Here is a 19,367-nt window from a genome sequence, read left to right on the forward strand (position 1 = left end):
CACAACTGTGAACTCTTTAAGTACTTTACTTAGACACAAGTCAATTCAGGGAATAGTGATCAGTAATTAGAAAAGTACTGAGAGAGGGACCTCATAACATACTATATAGAGAGGATGGTTAAACCAAGAAGAAATACTGGGGAAATGAACCAGGACAAAAGTCAAGCTAAAAGCCCCTCAAAGGTTAAAGCACAGAACAATGAGGTCAACATCAAAACACTAGTTAAAGAATTAGTCACAGGACTGAGGAAAGATTTTTCAGATAAAGTCATCAGAAATGGGGAAACAACTAATGAGACTCTGGAAGAAAACACTAATTATTTCAAGGTAATTAGAGAGCTGAAAGTTGAAATAGCTGAGCTAAGAGCACAACCAGCTGAACAAGCTAAAACAGTATCAGAACAGAGTAACAAAATAGCTGAACTACAGAAAACAGCAGAGTGGAGAGAGAATAGAATAAATGAGGCAGAAAACAGAATCAGTAAGATTGAAGATGAATTAGAGAAAACTATGATAGAAGTAAGAGATCTCAAAAAGAGATTAAGAGATACTGAAAATAACAACAGAGACATATGGGATGACTTCAAAAGAAATAATATACACATTATTGGCTTACCAGAGGAAGAAAGAGAGGGAGGGGAAGAAAGCATTCCACAGCACATAATAGCTGAGAACTTCTCTAGTCTAGATAACATAAAAGACATAAAGGTTCAAGAAGCCCAGAGGGTCCTAAACATAACTGACCCAGAATTAAAGACACTGCAACACATCATATCTAGAGTGAAAAGGAATATGGATAAAGAAAGGATCCTGAAGGTTGAAAGAGAAAAACAAAAGAGTCACCTACAGAGGAAAAGCCATAAGATAAGCAGCAGATTACTCCTCACAAACTCTAAAGGCCAGAAAAGAATGGCAAGATATCTATTGAGTGCTCAATTAAAAAGGCTTTCAACCAAGAGTACTGTATGCTGCTAGACTGTCATTCAGACTAGATGGAGGCATAAAAACATTCTCAGACAAGCAACAGTTGAAAGAATCAACTATCACCAAGCCTGCCCTGAAAGAAGTTCTGAACAGTCTCTTATAAACAGTCAGACCACCATAAATATGCCATATATCAGAACACTTTAAAAATCTACAATAATGGCATTAATATGTCTCTAATCTATGATATCCATAAATGTCAATGGCCTGAATTCACCTATTAAAATGCACAGAGTAGGAAGATTGATCAGAAAACACAACTCAACCATGTACTGTCTGCAGGAAACCCACCTAACTCAACAAGAAAAACACAGACTCAGAATGAAAGGATGGAAAACTATCACACAAGCCAATGACCCACAAAAAGGGCAGGAACAGCTATTCTCATATCTGACACAATAGACGTTAAAATAAATAAAATTTAAAAAGATATGGATGGACATTACTTAATGCTCAGAGGATCAGCCAATCAAGAGGACTTAACAATTATTAACATCTATGCACCCAATGAGAAGCCATCTAAATATATCAAACATCTACTGAAAGAGCTACAGCAATATATTAACAGCAGCACAGTAATAGGGGACTTCAACACCTCACTGTCTCAACTTGACCGACCATGCAAGCAGAAAAATCAATAAAAAAACAATTGAGCTAAATGAAGAGATAAATAAGCTAGAACTATTGGACACTTTCATAGACATTCACCCCAAAAAACTGGAATATACATTCTACTCAAGTCCACATGGGTCATTCTAAAGGATAGAGCATATGTTAGGCCACATTGGAATCATCAGAAGCCTCTTCTCAGACCACAGTGGAATTTAACAATTAACAATGAACAAAAGATTAGTAATATTCCCAAAATGTGGAAGCTCAACAGTACAATACTTAACAACTATTGGGTCAAAGAGGGAATCAAGGAAGAAATAAAAACGTTTTGAGAGTACAATAAAAATCAAGACACAAGCTATGAAAATATTTGGGACATAGCTAAGGCGGTACTGAGAGGGAAGTTCATAGCCATATAAACACACATTAGGAAACAACAAAAAGTTCAAATAAACATCCTGATTTCATGCCTAAAAGACACAGAAGAAGAATAAGAATAAAGGAACCCTAAAGCAACCAGAAGGACAAAAATAACTAAAGCTAGGGCAGAAATAAATAACATTGACAATTTAAAAAATCATACAAAAGATCAACGAAAGTAAATGTTGGTTCTTTGAAAGAGTAAACAAAATCAACAAACCTTTAGCCAGACTCACAAAAAGGTGGGGGAGAAGACCCAGATAAATCAGATTGTGAATGAAAGAGGAGATTTCACAACAGATACCACAGAAATTCAGCATATCATGTGAGGCTTCTATGAACAATCATATGCCAGCCAGCTAGTGAACTTGGAAGAAATGCACAAGTTCCTAGATACCTACAAACTCCCAAAGTTAAATAAAGACAAAGTAGATAATATGACGAGGCCAATAACAGTCAACAGAATTGAAACAGTTATGAGAAACCTTCCCAAGAATAAAATTCCAGCACCAGATGGTTTTACAAAACCTTCATGGAAGTGTTAATTCCTCTACTCGTAAAACTCTTCCAGAAGATTGAAAACACAGGTATACTCCCTTCTATGAAGCCAACATCACTCTGATGCCTAAAGCAGACAAGGACACAACTAAAAAAGAAAAGCACAAGCCAATATCTCTGATGAACATAGATACTAAAATATTGAACAAAATTCTAGCCAACCGGATACAGCAGTATATTAAAAAGATTGTTCATCATGACCAAGTGGGGTTTATCCCAGGGATGCAAGGTTGGTTTAATATATGTAAATCAAGCTATGTTATCCACCACGTCGATTAATGCATGACCAAAACTCACATGGTTATATCAGTAGATTCACAGAAACCTTTGACAAAATCCAACATCCTTTTATGATCAAAACACTACAAAAATGTGAATAGATGGAAAACTCCTCAAGATAGTGCAGTCTATATATAGCAAACATACAGCCAACAGTATACTCAATGGTCAAAAACTGGAAGCATTTCCCCTCAGATCATGAACTAGACAGGGCTGCCAACTATCTCTATTACTATTCAGCATAGTGTTGGAAGTTCTTCCCATAGCAATTCAGGCAGCAGCAAGGAATTAAAGAGATATGAATTTGAAGAGAAGTCAAACTCTCCCTATTTGTAGATGGCACGATAATATACATAGAAAAACCTAAAGAATCCAGCAAGAAGCTTTTGAAAATTATCAGGCAATAAAGTAAGGTGTCACGCTACAAAATTAACATAAAAAAGTCAGTGACTCAGTGCTATACCTTTATGCAAACACTAAGTTAGAAGAAGATGAAATCCAGTGTTGGGAAATTGTGTAGATGTGGTAGAACATCCCACAAAACATTATATTCCCATGCAAATTTTATTTACAGATATCCACCACGTTATCCCCTCAGGGTATTGCTAGCTCAGTTAAAACTATTTCAACAGTTGCTAGGACGCTTCCACCTTCCCAGCATTTTGCCTCTCTACACCCCCTTTCCTAGCCAATCCTGTTCCGACTCGTCGCTTCTTGTTTCTACCCTATAAAGCCCACTGCTGTTCTGGGTTCTCTCTCTTGCTTTTTTCCTTTCTTTGGCGACCCAGAGCAGGGCTGCTAGGAATAGTGGGAGGCGGCCATTTTGCTAGCTCCATGTTGCCTAAACCACCCTGCACTCGCTCATTTCTGGGGTGCCTGCGTGAATAAAGATTTGTGTTCCTGCTCCACTCCGGTCTCTTCTCTCTCCCCCGCTACGCAACCTGACAATCCAAAAATCAATTTCTTTTACAGTAGCAACAAACACAATAAAATATCTAGGAATAAACCTAACAAAAGAAGTGAAAGACTTATATAGTAAATTATGAGTCATTACTCAAGGAAATAGAAAAGACACAAAGAAGTGGAAAGATATTTCATGTTAGTGGGTTGGAAGAATTAACATCATTAAAATGAATATACTACTTGTCAGGCAGCCCCCCTGCTCTGCTCCATCTCTGATACTATGATCTATTTACATTATCATTGTTTTGCCTGAGACCTGCCCTGCTTACAGGGTATTACTTAATCCCACCTGTTAAAACTTTCACAACAGTTGCTATGGAAGCTTTCTACCTTCGCGCTCTTTCCTCTTCGTCGTCCCCTTTCCTAGCCATTTCCTCTTCCAACTTGCCACTTCTGTTTCAAAAGATATAAGTGTTGTCTCTGATCATTAAAAAGGCATTTCGTTCCTGCTCCACCATGAGTTCCTAGTCTCTCCCCTGCTTCACGGAGTAAGCTGCAGCCCAGGTTGGCTTCGGTCAAGTTCTCTCCAACCTAGAGAGCACGTGCCAGGGAAGAAACTCCCTCGTGCTAGCCCAGCATCTGGTGCCCGAACAGGGACCTACCCCCTGGCTTCACACACAAGCAGCAGACATACAAAGGCGCCCCAGATAAGTATACAGCCACTTGTCTCTCTGTAGCCTAGTGTTTAATGAAGGGACTGTGGTTCCTTTTCTCCCTCTTCTTATTTTTCTGAGACCCCCTCCACCATAGGCGACCTTCCTCCTTATGAAGAGGTTTCACAAACCCTCTACTCTTTTTTCATGAGACAGTTTCTGTCTCTGGAACATTTTGCTCTGGGCCACACCTTGGTTTCTCATGACTGTGATCATAGAGCTTGGGAGATGCAAGATTTCCCCTGGGACTTCCTAAACTCCCTCTCCCATGTCTCCCATGGAGAAAGGTGACTCTAACTTGCAGAGCCTTCTCCAGAACCTTGGCAGTCCCCATGAATGGAGACACATAGTTAACTCTACCCTCCTGATTCGACTTTTTCTTCTACGGGAAGCCATTTTTGGGAATGGGTGCCTGCAGCAATCCCGCAGGAACAGTCAGAACCAGTCTAACTGGGATTTTGAGATTCTTCTTTAAGTAGGACGCCCTCCAAGATTCATAATGCGACATGGCGGGATGTAAATAATCTGGTTCACAGAGCCCCAAAACAAAACCTCCCTACTGCTTCTCTCTCCCCCCATCGCTCTCTCTGAATATCTTAAGTTTGCTGTCTACCCCCTCTGCTTTCAGTTATGTTTTGTAAGAGTGATTTGAATGACTGAATTTTTGTACCACCCATTTTTCTCAGAGTACTCTGAAACTTAATTGAGTTTATAAAAAAAAAATGCTGGACACAGCCATGATTTCTGGAGACATCCAGAAACAATCCAAAAAAAAAAAAACCCAAAAAAAACATCGTCACTAACATGTGTTAACTCTCTAAGTAACCTGAGTTTGTTTAAAGTCTAAGGTAAAAATTAGTTAAAAACAATATATTTCAACTAAATCTGGTCTGAAGATCCTGCCCACACCTAGGGTGTGTCTCCATCTTAAATTGGTGTAACAAAAGGTAGATAAGACGCTATGGATACGTAAAGCTCTCAAATACCTTCTCAATTAAAGAGGTAGAACCAGCCTGGGTGAGTGATAGATCACACGATGGTTATGCTAATGATTCCCATGCCTGAGGCTTCTAACAGTGGTTCTTCTGTTTACCTTTCCACACTTTATTAAGTCTAAACTGTTTAAACAACCTTAAAATCATACTAGAAAGGACTTCCAAAATTATAAAGGTACTTAAACCAATTATAATCATTGAGTTATCAATAATAGTAAACTTCTAATTTGTTACATGTTTTTTCTTCACAAGTAAGTGATTACAGCTATGTCAAGCCTTCACATGAAGAAGCATCTACTCATATGGAATACCCAGAAATACATTTGGACCCCTGTCCTCTGACATCGCCCACAACTACAGCCCGCCCCCCGAAACCAATGATGTGACCTGACACTATCTGAAGAAACTGATTCACAGACTCCAAAGGACAGAACCTTCTTACTGCCTTTGTCTCACCCATCACTGTCTGCCCTTCCTTCTTCTGCTTCACCTGTCACCTTTTGGCAGTTCCAGCTCACTCTACATAAAAGCAAAGTTCTGGTGGCTGTTGTTCCCCACCAAGACAGAGGTGCAGTGTTTCATCCCCTGGCATTTCTTCCCCTGATCTTTGGCATTGGACTGATGCTTCTATTGGACTTGCTGGTCCACCTTTTGGACACTTTACACAACTTTACAGCAGCTTCCTTTACACTGCTGGGTTTCTCAAAGACTGACTGTAGTAGTCCATGGGCTTTGCAGCTAGCTGTCTTGGGAATCTACAGTGCCAGATAGCCCCTTCACCTGACAGGCCACAAGCCCCTTTGCTTGGCAGGCTACGCCCCCTTGCCTGATAGGCCCTGCCCCCAGAAGCAGGAAACGCCCCCTCACCTGATAGGTCCAGCCCACAGAGGCAGGAAACACCCCATTGCCTGCTAGGCCCTGCCCCTTGGAGGGAGGAAACGCCCCATTCGCTATTAGGCCCCACCCTCTCTGCCCATCAGGCAGCCCCTCTCCGCCTACCAGGTCTCTCTTTAGTCTCACACTGTCCCTTGTTACTCTTACTTATCGCTCCCTGTCTTATTCCAGTTCTTTTAAAAATGCCTGCACGATATAGATTTCTGTTCACCCCTACACTGCTATTCCTCTGACAGAAATGGAGTCTTTTACAGACATTCATCCATTTAAATATGGCCATTAGAAAGAGGGACATGCCGGGAAATTGTGAGGATGTTGTTGAGCTTGGCAGGTCTTGAACCTGAGGAGTGTGTCAATCCTGTTAGTCTCTCTCTCTACCGAGAGGTTGAGCAAGGAAGGACAGTAGTAACCCCAAAGGTGTACCTTGTCCTATCGGACTCCCTGCCTCACAAAGCACCCCACATTCCTGATACTATGGCCATTAGATAAAAAGAAAAGGGGAGATGTCGGGGAACCCCCCTGCTCTGCTCCATCACTGATACTATGGTCTATTTACATTATCATTTTTTGCCTGAGACCTACCCTGCATGCAGGGTATTGCTTAATCCCACCAGTTATAACTTTCACAACACTTGCTATGGAAGCTTTCTACCTTCGAGCTCTTTCCTTTTCTCCACCCTCTTTCCTAGCCATTTCCTTTTCCGACTTGCCACTTCCGTTTCAAAAGATATAAAGGTGTTGTCTCTGATCATTAAAAAGGCATTGCATTCCCACTCAGCCAAGAGTTCCTGGTCTCTCTCCTGCGTTGCTGAGTAAGCAGCAGCCCAAGTTGGCTTCAGTCGAGTTCTCTCCAACCCAGAGTATGTGCCAGGGAAGAAACACCCTCATGCTAGCCTGACACTACCCAGAGCCAAATACAAATCTAATGCAATCCCCATGAAGATCCCAACCACATTTTTTGGAGAATAGGACAAATACTATAAATGTTTATCTGGAACCAGAAAAGACCTAGAATTGCCAAAACAATCTTGAGAAGAAAGAACAGAATTGGAGGCATCACACTCCAGATCTCAAATTGTATTATAGAACCATTGTAATCAAAACTGCTTGGTACTGGGACATGAATAGGCACACTGACCAGTGGAATAGAATTGAGAGCCCAGAAGTAAGTCCCCACACCTATGGACACATAATCTGTGACAAAGAAGTGCAGACTATTAAATGGGGGAAAAGAGAGTCTCTTCAACAAATGGTGTTGGAAAAAATGGGTTGAAACATGCAGAAGAATGAAATTGAACTACCGTATTTCACCAAACACAAAAGTAAATTCCAGGTGGATCAAGGACTTGGATGTTAGACCAGAAACTATCAGATACTTAGAGGAAAATATTGGCAGAATTCATTTCCACATAAATTTTAAAGACATCTTTAATGAAATCAATCCAATTACAAAGAATACTAAGGCAAGAATAAACCAATGGGACTACATCAAATTAAAAAGCTTATGCACAGCAAAAGAAACCAATACCCAAATAAGGAGGCCACTAACAGAATGGGAGAAGATCTTTACATCCCATACATCAGGCAAGAGTTTAAAAACCAAATATATAAAGAGCTTACCAAACTCAAGAACAAGAAAACAAATGACCCCATCCAAAAATGGGGGGAAGACATGGACAGAATATTCACCATAGAAGAGATCTGAAAAGCCTAGAAACATATGAAAAAATGCTCCAAGTCATTGATTGTCAGAAAAATGGAAATAAAGACAATAATGAGATACCTTTTCACTCCTGTGAGAATGTCATACACCAGAAAAGACAGCAGCAACAAATGCTGGAGAGGTTGTGGGGACAAAGGAACCCTCCTACAATACTGGCGAGAATGTAAATTGGTCCAATCTCTGTGGAGAAAGTCTAGAGACCTCTCAGAAGGCTAGACATGGACCTACTCTATGATCCTCCAATTCCTCTCCTGGGGATATATCCTAAGGAACCCACCACATCCATCCAAAAAGATTTGTTCCTAGCAGCACAATTTGTAATGCCAAAACCTGGAAGCAACCCAGATGTTCAACAACAGATGAGTGGCTGAGCAAGTTGTGGTATATATACAAAATGGAATACTACTCAGCTATTAAAAATATTGATTTAATCGTTTTCAGCCCATCTTGGATGGAGCTTGAAAAAATTATGTTAAATGAAATAAGTCAGAAACAGAAGATGAATATGGGATGATCTCATTCACAGGCAGAGGTTGAAAAACAAGACTAAAGAGAAAACACAAGTAGAACCTGGATTGGAGTTTGTGTATTGTACAAAAATAAAAAACTTTGGGGTGGGTGGGGGAGAGAGTACAGGTCTTGGAACAGGATGACAGAGGACCTAGTGGGGATTTTATTGTTATGTGGAAAACTGAGAAATGTTATGCATGTACAAACTATTATATGGAATGTAAAATATTAATCCCCCAATAAAGAAAAAAAGGAAGAAGGGAAAACAGTAAGCAGAACTTGGACTGCAGTTGGTGCATTACACCAAAGTAAAAGACTTTGCTGTGGGTGGGTGGGGGCAGGGTTCAGGTTCTGGAATATGATGGCAAAGGACCTAGTGGGGGTTGTACCGCTATGTGGAAAACTGAGAAATGTTATGCATGTACAAACTATTATATTTACTATCAACTGCAAAACATTAATCTCCCAATAATGAAATTAAAAAAATAATAAAAGCAGTCTGCCATTAACAATCAATAAAGTACAAAATTAAAAAAATGGCCACCAGGAGCAGTGGCTTTGAGTACAGGCACCGAGCCTTAGAAATAACCCTAGTGGCTGTTAAAAAGATTCATTAGGAAATTATCAACCCATGTTAAGAGGAAGGACATCAGAAGAAATCTTACTAAAACACACCCCAGTCAAGAAAATGTAAAACTAGAAAGTGAATCACTGCTAGGGTCAAGAGGACACCATTATCTCTGTTCAGATATGTATATAAAGATGACAGAGGGGGAAATATATTAAGTAATAACCTACAGGTCATAAGGGGATGAATCTGTGATATTTAGAGATACTTTTTTATCTATGCTACACCATGTGGATGGGTAAAAATGTTAGAGAATCAAGACTGAGGATGCATGAATGGAAAATATATTAAAAGAAATAAAGGCAATAAAGATTGATAGGAGCCTCACATCTTCACAAGCATAGCATACAACAAACAAATATTCCCTCCACTTAGGGAGTATTCTGTAGTATTTTTCCTGGGGCTAAAAAGATATCTATAGGATCTGCTATAAAACATTAAAGAAAAAGAGAATTCCCCTGCTGTTCCACCACCTCCCTTCTCTGAATCACTCATAAGATAAAATGCAGCTTGATTCAAAGCTGTCTTGCCACCTAGACCTTTAATAGATTCCTATCTCCAGCATCACTGGTTACTTCCAATAGGAACACCATCATAAGCCCTGTAGTGGACCACTCCAGAAACTTGTCCTTCCTATAAAGTAGCAATAGTAGGGACTGCTCCACTATCTGAAGTTAGATATTCCATTTAAAGAGTGAATGAATGAAGAGGCAGAGCAGTGGCATACCAGGTGAAGCACATATTACCATTCATGATGATCTGGGTTCAAGCCCTTGGTCTTAGCTGTAAAAAGAAAGCTTCACAAGAGGTGATCCAGTGCTACAGATGCCTCTCTTTCTCTCTCCTTGCCTACCTTACCCTTCTCAATTTCTCTTTGTCCTATCAAAATAAAAGGGGAAAATGGCCATCTGGAGCAACGGATTAATTGTGCAAGCATCAAGTCCCACTGATAGTCCTGGTAGCAATGACTGACTGACTGAGTGAATGACTGAATGAATGAATGATGAAAACAATTAATGAATGTGTATATTGGTTGGAAACTGGTGAGGGAGAGTTCAGAAACCATCAGGAGCACCATGTTTGATGCTGTGCATTCTGACTGATACCTTTGGACCTCAGGGTTTATTCTAGGGTAATCTTTTAACTTTTTTAAGCCACGTGTGTTTATCTATCTAAAGTAACCACGCACAGATACCTGGAGCTTATATCTCCTGGACTCGGACAGCAACACAATGACTTTGTTAATGGAAGGAGCTTAGGAGTCAGACATTTGGAATGGATGCCATGGTTACCTATATATTGGACATGGCAGTTTCCAAGACTTTTTAAGAGTCAAGCAGTTAACTGGGAGTTCCATGTCTTCGGTAAGTAGATCGCATGTTCATTTGCATAATGCATTTATAGGAATATAACATTTAATCATTTCCTAATATTAGAACCTGTGATTTTAATTTAAAATATCACAGCTAGTTAGCTAAAATCAAAATGACTTTTCACTCTGTATTTTTCAACTTACCATGTTTTAGTATAAAATGGGAAGAGCCTTACCAAATATCTGAGGATGCTGGAGGGGTTGAGTCTGTGGTCTGATTTCTCACTCCAACTTCTTTACTAGTAGAGCCTTCTCCCTGGCTGGCACTTCTGTCTGGTCACTCTGCTCTCTGGGGATCAACTGGAATTACAAGCAGATTCCCCAGGTCATATGCATCTCTGAAATTAATTTAGTTTGTCCAAAAGAAGGCACGGAAATCAAAACAATTAAATGAAAATGGTACAAAGAAACGTCCCTATGAAACTTTAGTAGACATATTCTGAAGCACAGGAATGAGATAAAATCACATCTGTAATGTAGACACCATGGTTATTTTTTCTTTGTTCTCATTATTTGAGATGCTTTCTATGCCAGTTATGTTGCTTAATATATGCCGGAATAATCTCTTTTAAAAATATTTATTTATTTATTCCCTTTTGTTGTCCTTGTTGTTTTATTGTTGTAGTTATTATTGATGTTTTTGTTGTTGAATAGGACAGATAGAAATGGAGAGAGGAGGGGAAGACAAAGAAGGGGAGAGAAAGACAGACACCTGCAGACCTGCTTCACCACCTGTGAAGCGACTCTCCTGCAGGTGGGGAGCCGGGGGCTCAAACCAGGATCCTTCTGCTGGTCCTTGTGCTTTGCACCACCTGCGCTTAACCCACTGCACTACTGCCCGACTCCCGGAATAATCTTTTTTTATGGAAAAGTGAAAGGCTATGACAGGAGAGAAGGAAAATAGAAAATTGGCTTGTATCTTCTATATATTAAATTATATGTAGTTACCTTTTCATCTTTAAAGATTGCTTTTATTACATGCCAGAGAGAATTTCAAGTGACACAGAGACAAGTAGAACACCACTCTGTTGAACTTTACTTATACAAATCCAGTGCTCCACAACCCCAACTGCATTTTTTAAAAAATATTTATTTGTCATATTTTATGAGCTGTCTCATAGTTAGCTAGAACAAAATATGTTTCAAGATTTTGTTTTGCTCATTTGAAAAAAAAAAAGTTGCCTGCAGAAAATTTGGAAAATCTGGCAAGTGCCACCTGGTGATCAGTACCAGAACTACATCCTGTTACTACCACATCCTTAATGTGAGAAGGGTAGGAAGCACATCCTGCCAAAGCAGCAGTTTTCTCAGGCTTCTAGAATGTACCATGCTTAAGTTTACATTTTTATTACATTACACAAAATGTAAATGCTAGGATCTATATTTCCAGTGTTCTAATAATAAATTGTGTTGTAATAATTGAAAGGACTTATACAAATGAATTATAATTTTGAAAAAAAAATCATGTTGTTTGCTGTATATCTTTCATATTTTCTCTTTATGCACACGCAAACATGAGCACACATACAGTTGCACACATATAATTTCAATCCAGTCTTTCACTTTTCTCAGGCACATAGTCTAGAAGTTTCTCCATATCAATAATTACTTTAAATAAACCACTTTTAATGCAGTCTTCCTTACTAACTGGCAGTATTTTTTTCTCAAACCTTTTTTTTCAGTTCTGTTAAAAATGAAAAGTAGGCATGAAACGTTCTTTTAAAATAGAAAGAGTAAAGTCTTTCCAATCCTACTAGTTATCTCATAAATAGGTGGTCTTATTTTCTGACTTTGTTGCACATACTATACTAACACAATCCTCTATTTTTAAATTCCATCCCATGATGCTGGTCATTCTGCACTTTGCTTTTCTTGCCTAATGTTACTTCCTAGTTACATTTTCAAAGCACTACATGCTCATACTTCCATTTGCCAGCTACATCACATTCAATCGTACAACTACACTGAGCACTGTGCCACGTAATCAGGTAATGTTTTCAAAACTGTTAATAGAAGTAAAACAAATTCTCTCTGTCTCACTCTTGAAATATACAGAAAAAATGATTCTTGCTGAACGTAGGCATACCTGTGGTCTGAAAGAATGAGGTGCAGAAAGGATATACGCAGGGTTGTAGCCAATATAGCAATCAGACTCTGCGCTTGGAGTCCAGGAAAATTTCCACTATCGGCAAAAGGCACGGGGTTATGTCTGCCTGTCTGTGTGTGTCTAGCAGTATTTATGTGTCTGAAACCAAATGGCCATGCAGTTTCAGCTTCACTTGGTTCATCTAGTTATAAAACTCATCAGAGAATAAAGCAATTCTAAAAATCCAAAACTAGTTAAAACATTTTCAAAGCCCCAGGAACCCTAGATCTTCAGAGATGCTGATCACTAATATGGGAGTCTAGTTCCCTCTGTAAATAAAATGCATATATATTTACAAATGTTATGACTCAACAACATGGTAAAACTCCCTTCATGTTTGTTTACATTCATTACCTATGCCAATCAGGTTTTTATGTTTATGATTTCCGATCAGTTATTTTCTGTGCAGAATAATGTTTAAATCAAACTATAATAAAATCTGTTTGAAGATGGGAACATGGAATGCCATGTAAAAAATTTGTATGAACGGCATGCCTCACTGAAATCTTAATTTAGAAGCTGTAATCTGATCACCCACTGGCACACTGTGAACTTAAAAAATATCGGGAGGAACTAAATTTTCAGAGAATTGAAGAACAGCATAAGAACTGCGATTTTCCCAAAGCCGTATCAACCTTCCACCTCTTCCAGACTACAGTCTTTTTCTCAGTTTCACTAAAATCCCAAGATATCACCCCCCAAATAACTAGCTCTAAGACAGCCATTACCTTGAAGCTTCTTGTCAGCTGCAGCCTCCTGAAATACAGCCCCTCCCCCAAGACTGGCCAGGCACAGCTCACTTCCAAAGCTTCCAGAGGATGCTCCGCCCCCTCCCAGTGATGGGGAAAGCAGGGGGCCTTTCCCTCAAACAGAAGGAGGAGAGTCACCAAGTTAAAGTGAAATTCACTTAAAGGGAAAAACATTCATTTTTAAAGGACACGAAAGCAAAATGGCAAATATGTCACTTTAGCTTTCATTCAAACCAGGAAAAGAAACAGTGCATCCCTTTAATGCACAATAAAGTCCTAAATAAAATATCTTTTTACATACTTTCCATGCCTTAGAGGTTGCCTTACTTGCACAAAAGATTTTAAGACCCAGGTTGGTCAAGGTAACTTAAAAATCCAACTAAGTGGGGAGGGAAGGGTTAATGTGAGTGAAGCGGACCTGGGGTCTTGATATATCCATGTGTCAACAACTCTACTGTAAACCATTAACCCCCCCAAAAATGAAAAAAAAAAGTAAGTTCTTGTTTGTGACTGCAATAAGTGTTCTTCTGTGGCAAATTAGCTATCAGCAATTTTAATTCTTAAAGCCCTGGGACATGACATATTTCCCTTTTTACTCTCACAGTTCCATTTATCCTTCAAAAAGTTTCATAGATTTTTTTTGAGTAAAATGATTTCTAAATATAAAATATTAATCAAAATCCTTAAAGAGATATTTGTCTGCACATATTGAACAAAAACAACTATGGAAAAAGTAAAATCCGTCCAAGTTGAAAACAGAAGAGCAAACATGAAATAACTGTTCAATTTAAAAAATCTTAAATCGGGTAGCTCTTACAAATTAGTGAGATGATCAGCAAAGAAAAAAAGAAATGTCCACAGCATATAATTCACAATGTTCTGCAGAACATATTCTTCTTGAACTGCTATTTACTTCCTTGTGAGCAATCAACTACAGATATCTATGTCCATCTTTTAGAAATTCAACCAAGAGGCTGTTTAGTAGATTTGTTTAAACTACATGTTGTGTTGTTATCAATCCCACTGACTCTCCAAACAATCAATGCTCTGCAAATTACCCACTTCTCTATACAAAAGCCGACTGTTTCGCTTTTCATTCTGCAGCCTCATTTGCTTTATATTCATTTGTTAAATATTCAGTGAAGAAAATGAGGTGTTATTCACTGTGTTTTTTTTTTTTAACTATGACAACCTGATCCTTTTTCAACAGGAGAGACAAAGGGAGACAGGGAAAGGAATCACAGCACCTAACCTTACCCAGTGGTGGGGACCACAAAGGGACATGGGTTGTACACCAATAGAACTATCTTAGGTGAGTTCTCTGCTGACCCTGGCCAGTAAAATTTGAGTTTTGACAGAGAGCATCTTTTTTTTTCCAGTTTAGTACCTCCCAATTCCACACTTACAGTTTAATAAACATTTTAAAATAAGCCTAAGTACAAAGGTACAAATAAGTTGAAAGAAACCCTGCATTAGAGCCCACAAGATAACTCACCTGGGAAGGTGTCTTCTTTGCCCTGTGCATAGCCCAGGTTCACACACAAAAAAAATGACACAAACAGCAACTGGCAGGGGAACAAGAGTGCAGACACCCTTGCTCATATGCTTACAAAGCTGGCAAGTGGGTAAGACAAAGCCAAAATCTCTTTGAAGAGCAAACAGGAGGATGTGTTCCCTCTATATCAGTGTTCTCTGTTTCCTGGACATAGAATAGTCTCTCTTTGATCAAGCTAAGGATATTATTCAATTTTAGATTGTGAGGGAATTGGTAAATGTTATGACAATTGAGTTCTGCTTAACTGTATGTACCTGCTGGTGAGCACACTAGTGAACAACAACAATTTTCAGCAACCTTTATCCTTATCTATAAACTTTCCATATTTTACATCCATTCATTTTCCTGGGGCCAGGTGGTGACACAACTGGTAAAGTGCAAAAGTGACTATGGAGGATAACCAACGTTGAAGCTCTAGGTCCCCACCTACAAGCAGGGAAACTTTATGAGTGGTGGGTGGAACAGGCTGTAGGTGTTTCTTTTTCTTTTTTTTTTTTTTATTTTTATTTATAGAAAGGAAACACTCACAAAAACCATAAGGTAAGAGGGGTACAACTCCACAAAATTCCCACTCCAGAACTCTGTATCCCATCCCCTCCCTTGATAGCTTTCCTATTCTTCATCCCTCTGAGAATGTGTGGATCCAAGGTCATTATGGGGTGCAGGTGTTTCTTTTCCTATCTCCCCATCTCCAACCCTATTTTTCTGTCTCTCTCATAAATTTGAAAAAGGAAAATACAGCCACCAGGAGTGGAGCAGTGGATTCATCATGAAGGCAATGAGCCTCAGTAATAGCCTTACTGGAAATAAAACTTAAATACAAATTAAAAAACATATTCCTGTAACAACGCGAATCATTTCTGAAATTTGTATTACATTTTTGAACTGATCATATCTGCATGATTCCACTCACTTGTCATAAAATAGCTATGCGTTTTCTCCTTTATGTTGTATGGGGGGAGGAGAAGGTTTGGCACTACCCCTCCCTTTCAAATATGGCTGTTTTTGGACAGGCTGAATATCTTTTGCTTTACAGACACATGACCTTTCCTTTTACCCTTATTACAATACATAACTTGTGCTTTGTTGTTTGCAATTGCTATTTCAAGATAAGAAATGTGTATTTCTTTTCTTCTTATTTATTATTGTTATTTTTAAAAAAATTTATTGAGGGGTTAACAGTTTACAGTTTACATTATAGTTGTCACACAGGCACAACTTCTCGTTTCCTCATAAGTGTCTGCAAGACACCATATCTTTTTACTGAAAAACAATCTTGTTGACAAAATATGCCAGGAATACTTAATGTTTTTTGTCTGTCTGTCCTTCACATATATGGAAATCAACTCCTCCTGGAAATTTCTTTGCCTTTTCTGTTTCAGACACAGAGAGGAAAAACACCACAGCACTACTCCACTGTTGATGGAGCTTCTCTGGATACTATTCATGGCTATCCCATGTAGTACTGGAGGCTCAAACCCAAGTTATCACTCATTGCAAAAAGTGTACTTTACTAGGTGAGCTACCTCGTAGCACCTAAAAAATTAATATTTACATGTATGCTTTTAGTTTTTTATATTTATTTTCACTTTCGTTGTCCTTGTTTTTTTAATAGTTGTAGTTATTGATGTGGTCATTGTTAGATAGGACAAAGAGAAATGGAGAGAAGAGGGGAAGACAGAGAGGGCAAGAGAAAGATAGACACCTGCAGACCTGCTTCACTGCTTGTGAAGTGACTCCCCTGCAGGTGAGGAGCCGGGGGCACTAACCTGGATCCTTACTCGGGTCCTTGCACTTCTCACCATGTGGCTTAACCCGCTGTGCTACCACTGAACGCCTGCTTTTAGTTTTTAACTCAAAGGTGTCTTTTCTCAAAAAGGGATAATACAACTATCCCAGGGTAATGAGTTTGAGCATTTACTTTCTTAGGATTATATTATGGAAATTTTAATTAATTAATTAATTAATTTATTTATTTATTTTACCAGAGCACTATTCAGCTCTGGCTTATGGTAGTGTGGGTGATTGACTTTGAAGCCTCAAGCACAAGAGTCTCTTTGTATAACCATTATGCTATCTACCCTCCGCCCTATTATGGAAAATTTATAAACAAAAACATATAAAATCTAAATTTCCAGCCCCACAAACTCATCCATCACCACAATGAGCAGGTAAACATGGCTCCTATGTTCTGTTACCTCTGACACTTCAGATTAAAGACAGTTACAGTATGACATAGTTTTTTGTGTAATTAACAAATAAAAATTAAGAATGCTGTCTGATGGGAGTCGGGCAGTAGGTAGCGCAGTGGGTTAAATGCACTTGGCCAAAGCGTAAGGACAGAATAAGGATCCCGGTTCCAGCCCCCGGATCCCCACCTGCAGGGGAGTCGCTTCACAGGCGGTGAAGCAGGTCTGCAGGTGTCTATCTTTCTCTCCCCCTCTCTGTCTTCCCTTCCTCTCTCCATTTCTCTCTGTCCTGTCCAACAACAATGACTTCAATAACAACAATAATAACTACAACAATAAAACAGCAAGTGCAACAAAAGGGAATAAATAAATATATAAAAAAGATTACTCTTAAAAAAAAAGAATGCTGTCTGATCTGAGGACTAAAGAAAGAACCAGCCATCATTCTTTAAGAGAGATACAACAAAAATATCAGGCTGCGTCCAGTAACCAATCTGAATAAAGAAGAGCGAAGGTTCCTTACTGAGAGAGAAAGCCAAAAGTCTAGCATTTAAGCATTTTGTTTCCCTAAGGCCTTACAATAGTACTATATTTCTTTTATTTAAAATATTTATTTATTTATTCCCTTTTGTTGCCCTTTTTTTTAATTGTTGTAGTTATTATTGTTGTCGTCGTTGGTGGATAGGACAGAGAGAAATGGAGAGAGGAGGGGAAGACAGAGGGGGGAGAGAAAGATAGACACCTGCAGACCTGCTTCACCGCCTGTGAAGCGACTCCCCTGCAGGTGGGAAGCCAGCCGGGGGTTCGAACCGGGATCTTTAGGCCGGTCCTTGCGCTTGGCACCACCTGCGCTTAACCAGCTGTGCTTAACCAGCTGTGGTACAGCTGGACTCCCAATAATACTATATTTCTGAAGTTTCCTTAGCGGCTGGTACATAGACAACTGTGGGTTCAAGATATTTATTAGCTTAGTAGAAAAAATGTTTAAATCCTGAAAAGTTTTCATTACAGCTAAGAAAATATGCATATACATCTGTGATATTAACCTAAGTTTTCCATGTATTAAATATTAAATAATATGTAATGTCTTTAAGTGATTACTAAGATAGTTAAGATGAAAAGAATGGGAAGGCTCAATTCCATCAAAGGGAAACTGACTTTGTACATTTTCAATCTGAATACAGACAAGAAATCAATAAATATATGCAGAAATGTTGGAAAACTACTCGGGACTTTTAGGCTTACTTTTCTAGAAAGTGGTGTTTTTGAAAGACCTTTATTCTGTTGCACTAGGGATAGTAAATGGTTGCTACCTGTTGCATTATTTTCTTATTCTCCAGAAACTTTGTACAGTAACTTAATAAACAGTTTTATTTTGCACATAATTTCAGTGCTCCCAGGCCCAAGTTTTCATTCAGAGACAGAGACAGACCACAGCATCAGAGCTTCTCGGGATGCCATTGCACGTAGCTACACGATGCTGGGGCTTGAACCTGGGTTAAGTTTATTGCAAAGCACATACCCTATCCAGGGAGCTTTTCTCTGGTTCCTGAGTAAAATCTTTTCAGTGAATGACAATTGGATTAGACTGAAACTTGACAAGACAGAAAGGAATCAAATGTATTTACCTTGTTAAGCAGAAAGAGCACTGACGATGAAAATGGAGAAAAGATAAAAATGAATAATATTTGACAGCAGAGGTCATAGATATGGAATATACTTGAAGGGAAGAGATCAAGAACAGAAGTGACATGACAGTACAAACTCCGAATTCTCTACTTTTTTTCTATGGCGTTGTATAAAATTCATACTGAATTATACATTTGTTGGAGAACCTTGGCTGAGTCAAGTATTTTATTTAAAGTTCCTAGAAAGTGTGGGCCTTTTGGATCTATCTGGTTTATCAGGAAAAAAATACAAATACTTGTTTTTAACATTTTTTGAGATTTGAGTATTGTCCTGTCTGTCCATGGCATACAGCATATGCTCTCCTGGGAACAGATAGTGGGGGTCAGAACTGACAACCCCATTGAAGACTTGACTTTAGGAATCAGGGATTTGTCATGGTTGTTAAGAGATTACATTACAAAATATTATTTGAGTATTAATGGTTGTTTTTAAGAGAAGGTTGTAGACC

The 19,367-nt window shown here is 38.8% G+C and overlaps 1 long non-coding RNA gene across 3 annotated transcripts in view; it reads right to left on the bottom strand.

Moving 5' to 3' along the window:
* LOC132535843 (uncharacterized) overlaps positions 1 to 19,367 on the bottom strand; it is a 37,401-nt gene that overhangs the window by 10,763 nt on the left and 7,271 nt on the right. For all 3 annotated transcript variants that reach the window (XR_009547579.1, XR_009547577.1, XR_009547578.1), the window contains exon 3: positions 10,768 to 10,891. This is a non-coding gene — a long non-coding RNA (uncharacterized LOC132535843). The remainder of the gene's footprint in view (positions 1 to 10,767; positions 10,892 to 19,367) is intronic.

The sequence above is a fragment of the Erinaceus europaeus genome, chromosome X, assembly GCF_950295315.1.
Source record: "Erinaceus europaeus chromosome X, mEriEur2.1, whole genome shotgun sequence".
NCBI lineage: Eukaryota > Metazoa > Chordata > Mammalia > Eulipotyphla > Erinaceidae > Erinaceus > Erinaceus europaeus.